Here is an 11014-nt window from a genome sequence, read left to right on the forward strand (position 1 = left end):
CAGCGCCATCTAGTGCTTAGTAGTGATGGGCAGATCGAGGCTTCGTGAAGCAATGAAACAGTTGAACCAAATGGTCCATATTTGGAGGCTTCGAATCAATCCGACACCCGTCTCAACGGTGACACATAGTGGTCACTTGCAGGTGTTGATCTGAAACAACCTTTTTTTTTTATTATTGTACTTTTCTAATATGTGAATCTTGTAACCTATAGGCTCCTCCCTGTGCATAATGTTATTTTGGTCCTGCAAAATGAATATTAATAAAATAAATCAAGCCACAATGTCTCACTTTTTTACATATTTTTATTCAAAAATATTAATTTTTCCGCTGTGGAAGGACTTCGCCTACTTCTTTTTTTACAGATAATTTCTCCAGCCTTTGAAAAAATCCTCTCACAAGGGACACTTGTTGCTGGCATGCAAAGATATTTTTTAGCTAGGACATACAAATGAGGAAAGATTACTGCTCTCTCTTTCAAGTAAATTAGTGGATCATGAGTTCTGGGCAAATACGCATCGTTGATGTATTTTTTCACTTCTACTGTGGCATCAGCTGTAGAATTGTGTATCATCTGGGTTTGATGGATACGAGTATCAAAAAGTTCCCATAAAATGCCCTGTGTTTCTACTGGTGTTGATGGTGATGGTGATGATGTTGATGATGGTGATGGATACATCTATGCATACCTTGCTTAGATGGCCCAGCAGTGTCAGTAGCAGGCCTAGGTACAGGGGGAATGCCATCCTCTGCACCCTGCAAAATGGCATGATGAGTGCTCCTCATATGGCGCATCATGGATGATGTATTGTTGCAGTAGGCGAGCTGCCGATCACAATACACACATCTCACTTTATTTGGGGTTTCTAAATGGAAATGCTCCCACACCACAGATGTACGGCATCTCTTCTGGGGAGCCTCCATTTTATCTATCTATCCAAATCTATCTAGATATGTATCTCTAATCTATCTATGTAATTAGATATATGTATCTACAATCTATCATTTAGATATGTATCTATAATCTATCTATTTATATATGTAGGCTATCTTTAATCTCTCTATATATGTATCTATCTATCTATCTAACTATCTATCTATTAATCTAGCTGTCTATATATATTTATATCTATGTATCTATTAATGTGTCACTATATGTATACTCTGTGTCTCTAGCCTATCAGTCAATGTGTTGTGTACATTTAAATGTAAGTGTGGCGCTCTATACCAGGACAGACTAAACACCGACTACGCCACCCTGGGAATTTCGCCCAGAGAATGATTTTTCTACTCAGGATCTATAAATCCAACAGCTAAAGACACACAGGTACGTGTACAATAGAGCCAAAGACCATGTTCAATTCTGAAGGCACAACTTTTATTAATACAAATAATTTAACAGTTTAAAACAATCCTCTCTCAGGGAAGAGAACACAAAAGCAAAAAAGAAAAAGAAAGAAAAGAAAGAAAAGAAACAAAATTGCTGAGGCTTACCGATGGCGGCAAAGGATTCAAAAGGGTCGTAAAAGATCCCAGGAAACCCCCCCCCAGTAAACACACACAAACACACCCCAATAAACACCAATGCACACAAGTGCAAACAGGGAAGTCCACAGCACTCCAAACGGGGACAATGCCACCCAGACACCAATACCACCACCGGCTCTCAGCTACTGTAACAAAAAAAGAAAAAAAAGAAGAACACACACAAACACACTCTTTCAACAAAGATTCACCAAAAAGAAAATACAGAAATAAAAAAAACAATTTTCCTTATCACAATAAACGTTTCTCAATTCAGTAAGCAAAGAAAATAAAAATAAAGACGAACTTCACAAAATATAAACAATAACTGCCGAAACCAACAATGGCTCTAAAGAGGCAGTAGAAATATCACAAGAAAATAAACAAACAAATGCTCCTTAATTCAATAAATCAAAGAAAATCAAAAATAAATAAATAAACTTAACGCAAGGTACAAAATGACTGCCAAAACCAACAATGGTTATAATACGGCAGTATAAAGAAAACTATATATATAAATATATATACACACAAACCCAGAAGATCAAGAAAAAGAAAAAAGAAATCAAATGAAATAACAATTTTAATCTAAATTGGAATCAAAAACAAACAAACCAAAAGAAAACAAACCCAGAAAACAAACTACTCAAATCAGCAAAATTATAATATAAAGCCCCAACCCCTTGAGCTATTCACATGTCATAAAAACAATAGCACTTATGGAACAAATGCCACACACTTTTGGCCAGACAGCCGTAACTACCCAGTGGCCGTGATAGCAAGACGAGCGTACAGCGATCTACTCCACCCGCTGGTACGCTATTTACACAAACAAGGCAGTGGCTTGGGCAAAGTGGCCCATATGCTAGACGGAGATATAGATAAAACACAGAAATGTATACAAAACAGCACCTTGACTGGGCAAAAATCCACGATATAGCCGCAAGCGAAACGGCAAAAGCAAAACAAAACAAAACAGCAGACAGAACACCACAAAGCAAAACAGCAGACAGCGAATCGATCCTGTGCCGCTATTGATGATCTCCGGTTAAACTGGCCTCATTCTTGTTAGCTACACAAAGAAAAATTACTATTAACCCCCAATTAATAAGAAACCAGATATAAATCCCACATCATCTGAGATACATACCCATCATTCAGACATACCCGAGGGAGAAAGCTCGACGAGTGCCCACGGCACTGATAATGCAGTGTGTTCAGTGGTTCAATGAATTGAACGACGAGATGAAAGTTCGTCCATCCGACCGGAGATCTACGAACGCAAGTAACCACATAGTACCAGTAAGCAAGACGGTAGGAAACAATGTTCGCACGGAGACAGCAAAGCTGCTACCCTACCTGTTAGCGCAGCACAACACCGCCCACGGAGAGCGAGACCAGGAAGCACAACCAACTTCCTGTCACCGATGAGCAAGAGAGGGTGTCAGAGGGATTACGCGCCATTTATAGGGCGGAGCTTCACACGGGGAGTGACCCAAGGAACGCAGCTCATTGGACTAACTCATACTGCCACATAAGCCTAAATATAACTAAACAAATCGCACTATAAATGTCACTATATCACCAAAAATCCACTATCTCAAAATCAAACTCCTCTCACAAAAACCCACGAGGTCAATATGCATTGATTTCACTTTTATACAGATGTGCGATTGTGTGGTCTGTTTCCGACCGTGTCAATCAAACGCTGATTCGGCGGATCACACCTGATGAAACATTTAGTGAAACACTTCGAGGCTTCGTTTGGCCATAGTCACGTGACATGGGTGTTTTGAATCACGCTTCGAATCAGTGTTTCGAAACATCTGCGCTTCGGGATCTCGCAAAGCTTCGGAACGACTGTTTCGCGTCAGCCATCCCTAGTGCTTAGAAGCCTTTGTAAGAAGCTGTGTCAGATGAAGCAACCACAACACACTCCATAGTTTCAATGTTATGTGTACAAATAAAAGCCTTACACATTTGTGTTTGATTTGTCCATTAAATAACTTTCTTTACCCACTAAAGTGTGACAGTAAAATATAGAAATTAACTTGTATGATTCAATAAGATCTAATGTAGGCCTACTATCTCTCTCTCCACACACACACACACACACACACACACACACACACACACACACACACACACACACACACACACACACACACACACACACACACACACACACACACACACACACACACACACAGACAGAGTGAATAAGGACATTTTGTGATAGGATCATCTGTTATTTAATCAGTGCTTATTTTCATCTGTGCTTATTTAACTGTAGGAATGAAAGAAAGGTGATAAAGTTCTTAATTATTTTTATTAAGAAATAAAAGCTGTTTCACAGTCTATTTCTCCACTTAGACAGTACTTCCCCAGCCTTAGAGAACACTCTTTCACATGGCACAGAGGAGGCCTGGGGACACAGAAACTGTAATGCCAATGTATATAGATGGGGGTAGACATGTTTCTGCATTCTCCAGTATTCAAGTGGATCTTCAGTTGTTTGTATGTTTTTTCTCTGTAAGGTATTTATCCACTTCTATGATCGCATCCGAAGTGGCATTTGAACTTTGTTTGTGCTGGTGTACAGCACTGTCCAACAGAAGACAAAGGTTTCCAACTCAGAAGTGTGAGGAGAGACAAAAAAAAAATTGATTGGTAGTGAGTGTACATATATGTATATATGAATATAAGACACATCAACGGTCAACAATTATAAAATACAATAATTACAAATAAAATAATAATAAATAAATAGGCTACTTGAGCTTGGTGTGTGCTGTTGGGTTGATGATGGTGCTTCTGTTGACTGAGTGCTTGATGATGGATGGATGGTCTTTCATCTTCGACCCTGATGACATTACCACATTCTGCTTTTAGCCGTTTGACAGCCTCTGTCTTTTTAGTTTGTTTAAGGAAACCCAACTTTTTAAACCTTGGGTCCAGCAGAGTTGCCATGGTCATTATGCTGAGCAACTCCATATTCCAGTTATGTTCCCTCAGATGCCTGATGAGGTTTTCAGTTAGTTCCTTTGTGATTTCCATGATTAACCTATGAAATACAAAACGATTTACTAGTTTTAAATGAAAAAGGCATCAAAATTTGCTAATGAGTATTCTACATAACAATAAAAATAAAATACCTAATTTGTTCAACCTGTAATGAATGATGAATAATTTTTAGCAAAGGAATTACTTTGGAGCCAGACACTCGTCATTCCTCAGACAGCTCTACTGTGTCCAGGTGGAATGGGGCGAGAACACACAGAATTTGTTGTATGGCTTCATAGTCCTGTGCATGAAGTGGAGCTAAATCAGTTTTAAGTGAGGCAAGGGATGCTCCCACAGTTTGCCTCTCCTCATGCAGCCGTTGAAGCATGTGAAAAGTGCTGTTCCATCGTGTTTCCACTTCATTCACTAGTTTAAGAACTGGCCTGTTCATCACTTGCTGCACCTGGGTCAACATTTCTTTGGCAGAGGTGGTGCTTCGAAAATAGGTGACCACTTTTTTAGCTGTGTTCCGAATGTCACACAGAGCTGGTACCTGATCAAAATACTTTTTAAGCATGGTGTTAAGTGCATGTGCAATGCAAAACTGAAAGTCTCACTTGCAGAATTCTTGCACAAGCAATCACATTTGCAGCTCCATCTGTGACAAGACACTTCACTTTGCCCTTGATTGCCCACTCCATCATGACACTCTTTTTCACCAGAGCCATATTTTCCACTGTGTGCCTGTTTGAGAATCCAACAACACTGTGTTCAGCTTATACCTGTCATCAATGTAATGGCAGGTTATTGCAAGATATGCATCCGTGTTGATAGAAGTCCACATATTCGATGTTAAACACACAGCAGTTGCTTTTTCCATGTTGGCCCTGACCTTCCTCTTTTCTTCTTCATATTTTGAAGCCACCATTTTCTTTAAAGCCTTTTGAGTTCACAAAACATTTATAGGAAAATTATATTATTATAGATAAAGATATATAATATAGATTATACATCAAAATTGCTATACTCACCTGTCTGGTTGGGATTATATAGGAAGGATCAAGGACATGGATGAGCCCCTGAAACCCTCATCCTTAACCACTGTAAATGGCTGCGAGTCTTTTATGACCATGTTGACCAGTGCCTCATCAACCATTTGCTTGTGAGATGCTATAATGAAAGAAGTTATACATATATTAATTGAAATCATGATAATGCATTCACAATTATGAGTAAAAATCACAAAGCAACAGTCCTCCTTTGTGTGCTTGGATTCTGGGGCTGTGCAGTCTCATGTAAAGCTCTGAAATGCCTTAACATGGATGATGTGCTGTTTCCATACACAAGCTCTGTGTCACACACCAATATGGGTTGGGTACCGAAACGCGGTGCCAATAGGGAACCGGTTCCAACGTAAACGGTAGTAACCAGACCGAATAAGAACGAAAATTTTGGTGCCTGACTCTCTGTGTCATGAGGCGCACACACGCAAGGTATCTCGCTCTCTCCCTCTCCATGTGCGCGCACCATACTGTTTGGAGCACAGTCTGTTCTTTCTCGCATGCAGAGTCTTGCTCGCTCGCTCTAGATTCCGGGAGATTTTAACTAATTTGCGGGCATCAGGGATCGGTTATCAATATGCGGGAGACTCCTGGAACGTCTGATGATAGCGAGGGGATTAATGAAGATGCCGAAGACAAAACGCTCCAAGGTTTGGCTGCATTTCACGTGTAAAATTAGCGTTAGAATGCCCTCTGGGTGTGCCGATTGTCTGAAGCCCATATAGAATATGCCAATCCATTAGCTGATGGCGCGGGCGCCGCCTCGACGCTCTTACGTCGTCATATTATATTAGCGCACGCATCATCTGCTCCTCAGATTTCTCTGCCGAAAAAGGGAAGCTTGTTGGCAGCGCGAGGCGCTTGGCAGCGAACGCAGCGTCTCGTTCCCTATTCAGGGAACATAGGTTACACCAGTAACCAGAGACGTTCTCTTTCATAGGTTTACTCAAAGCTGTGTAGTACGTAGCTAAGACGCAGTGGGTAAAGCGCTGCCGTAACTAGTACAACGACCAGATAACTTACATGACTGGTTCAAGCAGACAAAACATGGGAACCTGTAGCCATGTCGAGATTATATTACCCTGGTAGTAATCTCTATTAATCTCCAGTATTATTACATTGTTTGATACAATATTGTTTTATTTGATATTATGTAAATGTGAATTTTTATTTTATATTGGTTTATTTATTATTACCATATGTTACTTGTATTTATATTGTTTAAAGATTTAAGTTAATATTGTGTCCAATTTGGCACTGTAAATAATTTTATTAGGGTATTATTTTTTGACAAAGTGTGTGCGGTTTCGTTTTCTTAAGTACCGTTTCAAGAACCGTTTAAGCACCGGAACGGTTTAAAAAATACAGAGTAGGTACTGTTATCGGATAAAATCCAACCGATACCTAACCCTACACACCAAGCATCTCACCTTCTGAAAAGTTATATGAAAGTAAGAATTTACAAACAACAATAAAATAAGTACAATTTGAAATAAGACATAAATAAATAAATATTTATTTTTTAGAAAAGCATACATGCATTGGAAGCTGTAAGCTCAAAATATTCCCAGATTGGGGAAGTCTTCCTTTTTTTGGCTGTTGTCATTGCTCTAAATACAAACCCTTCACCAAACACCAACACCATAACCCCTCTCCCCTAAGCCCACCCTAACCCCAAATAACAATAATAATACCTAAAAAACACCAAAAGTGCAAAGATTTTATTAAAACAAAAAGACACAACAACAACAACAACAACAAAAGAATAAGTAGTTTTGGTTATTTAAATGTAGGTATTTTTTAAATTTCAAAGTACAGCACTCTCCTCACAAACCCATCAACCAGACTGAGCCAACAAGGACTCGTTAAGAAAGATCTGGGGTTCGAGCCTTCTGACACACATTGAGTGATATTAAATCATATTTTTCACTATCATTAAAAATAGAGCGAAACGCACACGTGATTGGACAGAAAGTGAGGCTTTATTTGTCATCGATCACGTGACTCTGGGAAACCAATACACAACCCGATACAGGGCTTTAATAGAAATTGCGTCGCATGTGCGATACGCACATTAAAGCTTCAATGTCATACGTAACATCACTATTCTACAGTTCGTACCTCAACCGTGACAGAAGAACCAACCGACCTATGGACGAAGGGGTGCAAATAATCGTCCTGGCTGAGAGAAGCCAACACTTCCTCTCGTTCTTCAAGGGTTTTGTCCGCATTGCCATCCACAGCACCCTTGACGACTAGAGGTTGTGTACCTTGTTCCAGATCGGGGCCACTTATCACCATCAGATCGACCTTCCAGACACCACCGGACTGAACTGGAAGGAGACCTCCAGAGCCTTCACCGCTGGCCCCGTCCAGCCCAGAGCCTTCACCGCTGGTCCCATCCAGCCCAGAGCCTTCACTGCTGGTCCCGTCCAGCCCAGAGCCTTCACCGGTCAACGTCATGCCCGCCAAGCCAGAGACTGTTCACGTCTCGGCTGCCTAGCCAGAGACTGTTCACGTCTCGTCTGCCCAGCCAGAGACTGTTCACGTCACGTCTGCCCAGCCAAAGACTGTTTTCGTCACGTCTGCCCAGCTAGAGACTGAGTTCCCACCCAGTCTCCCTCTCCCACCTGCTCCCATCTGGCAGCCTGCAGCTCCAGTTTGGTCGTTGGAGCCCCAGTCTCCACCTCCAACCTCCGTGACCAGAACTCCACCTCAGCCCAACAGTCCATTCACGTCCCCTTGGCTCCTACCTCCATCAGCTCCGCCGTGGCCCATCAGTGCACCAGTTCCGCCAGGCTCCCTCGTCCCCCGGGATCCACCTTGGTCATTCGTCCATCTTCCTTCACCTCTGGACTGCACTCCTCTTTCTTCACCTCGTCCCTTCGCACCCCCGGCTCAGTTGGACTCCTCACTCCACACAAACAAAAAGGGGTCTCCTGACTAATTTTTGGGTGTTCTTTCCTGGAATTGAAAATAAATAGTTACATTTCTTAATGTAACCTCCCTGCTGACCATTGAAACAAGAAAAAAAGCACACATAAAAACAGTAGAAACAGCTTACAGGTAAATTCCACTGTGGATGATGTTTAGATTTGAAATGAGGTCTGGGTATATAATGAAACGCAGCAAGAGCTCGGGGCCTTTTCTTTATCTGAGATCGGCCCGTGAGGCTGAGAGTTGCGAGACTCTCAGCCTCACGCATTTCTTGTCAGGTAAACTTTTTCCTCTTTGTTCTAGAGCATTTGATGTTTTGCATTGATTATCCTTGAATTGATTATGAAATTATTACCTGACATATTAAATTGTGACATTTGATAATTCTGACTTTTACATTATTTTCATTCAAGAGTTTCAAAGAATAGTAAAACATTCGCTCACATTTAATGATGCACAGATATCATTAAAGCCTTTTCATTTATGGAGTCAGATGAAATAACGAGAAAATACATTTGAGAGAATGTAATGCATTTAACCAAAAATACTTTGCCGCGAGAAAAGACAGTAACACGCAAAGACCTTCACCAATAATTCGAATACCGCCATTGGATCGAGTTAAACGGCCTTACAATGGCAATGAACGTCATTGTAGATGTTTAATACACAAGCATTCTGAGCATTGTTCCTACTTGCTGGCATTCACATCAATCCACAAGTTAAGGTGAATTTCATTCAATTAGATGTAATAGCAAGTATATCCTTTTATGTTGCAATAAATAATAGCATTTGAGATTGGCCAATCTAATCCACCAGTCAGAGAGCTGTCATTAAAGCACTGTAGCCAAACTTAACCCTTGATTAACCAGTGGCACTAACTTGTAGGCCTGATAATTTGTTAAAATAGACATTGATTAATCAAATAGCCTATTGGTAAGAACAAATGTTTGCTGGACCTACGTGTATTGGATATATATACAATATTATTTCCTATTCAAATTTCCCTCCATGCCTTATTATTATTATTTAATTATTATTAATATTATTGTTAGTATTATTATTACATTTGCTTTATTCCTTTCAGTTCCTTGTGCCGATATTCCTTGCGGTCCGGACGCACCGTAAACAAAAACAAATATCGTTCTGGACAGTGGTAGGCATTTTCCCAATTTGATAACATTGACATTAATTTATCAAAAATTATCAAATATTTCATTTCCATCCTCCATATTTTTCCATGCACATATCCAATTGTAAATTTGATCTGTTCATTTCAGTTACTCATGGCGATATTGATTGTGATCCAGCACCCAAATCAAAAACATGGACAGTTCTTGATAGTTGTCTGGATATTAGTTTCCAAGAGTTTGGTTCTGATGAGCTGTTCTGCAGCACACCTGACACCACGCTTGATGCTCTTATGGAGTTTCCCCTTGCTCCAGCCACAACTCTACTGCCAGAGCCCACCTCGCTCCACTGCCAGCACCAGAGCCCACCCTCACTTCACTGCCAGCACCAGAGCCCACCCTCACTCCAGCCACAGCTCTACTGCCAGAGCCCACCCTCACTCCAGCCACAGCTCTACTGCCAGAGCCCACCCTCGCTCCACTGCCAGAACCAGAGCCCACCTTCACTCCAGCCACAGCTCTACTGCCAGCACCAGAGCCCACCCTCGCTCCAGCCACAGTTCTACTGCCAGAGCCCACCCTCAGCTCTAGCCACAGCTCTACTGTCAGAGCCCATCCTCGCTCCACTGCCAGCACCAGAGCCCACCCTTGCTCCAGCCACAGCCACAGCTCTACTGCCAGAGCCCACCCTAACTCCAGCCAAAGCCCCACCAATGGGAGATCCGTGTAAATGCAGAAGAAAATGCTCAGACAAATTTAGTGCGGAGAGGCGTAAGGAGATCTGGAAGAGGTACTGGGACATCAACTACACAGACAGACGTGCATTCATGTTCCACAGTGTCAGCCAGCTACCAACAGCAACAGTTTGTGTGGATGGAAAAACAAGTCGACGCGGCAGGTCATTTGTTTACAGGCTAAAGAATGCAAATCAGGTCCCACAGCAGGTCTGTAAAACTTTTTTCTTGGCCACTTTGGGGTACCACCCAACGAATGACAGTTTGGTCCTCTCTGTGATGAGGAATGGGAATGAGGTGATCACAAGGGACCAAAGAGGAAAACATACACCATCCAACAAGCTGGACATGCAGCCTTTTTACGACCACATCGAATCATTCCACCCATCAGTGAGCCACTACCGAAGGGAGCATGCCTCACATCGTCGCTATCTCCCTAGTGACGTTAACATCAAGCTCATGTATGCTGATTATTTGGAAAAAGGCAACAGCTGCTCCTATGAAAGCTACCGCAAAGCTGTAAAACATAAGAACAACAGCTTTGCAAAGCTTGGAGAAGAGGAATGTGAGGAGTGCGTACTGCAGGATCAGCACATGAAAAATGACCATGATGGGGATGGCCATGACATG

At 41.6% G+C, this 11014-nt stretch overlaps 1 long non-coding RNA gene across 1 annotated transcript; it reads right to left on the reverse strand.

The window, feature by feature from the left end:
• Positions 1-3832: 3832 nt before the first annotated feature.
• Positions 3833-5034, reverse strand: LOC143749464 (uncharacterized). Its single transcript, XR_013206984.1, has 3 exons — positions 4678-5034; positions 4298-4586; positions 3833-4154 (listed from the first exon to the last, which is right to left on the reverse strand). It is a non-coding gene; the product is annotated as an uncharacterized LOC143749464 (long non-coding RNA).
• Between the last annotated feature and the right edge of the window lie 5980 nt (positions 5035-11014).

Source organism: Siphateles boraxobius, unplaced genomic scaffold (assembly GCF_051911475.1).
Source record: "Siphateles boraxobius isolate OS27281-9 unplaced genomic scaffold, OSU_SipBor_1 25, whole genome shotgun sequence".
NCBI classification, from domain to species: Eukaryota; Metazoa; Chordata; class Actinopteri; order Cypriniformes; family Leuciscidae; genus Siphateles; species Siphateles boraxobius.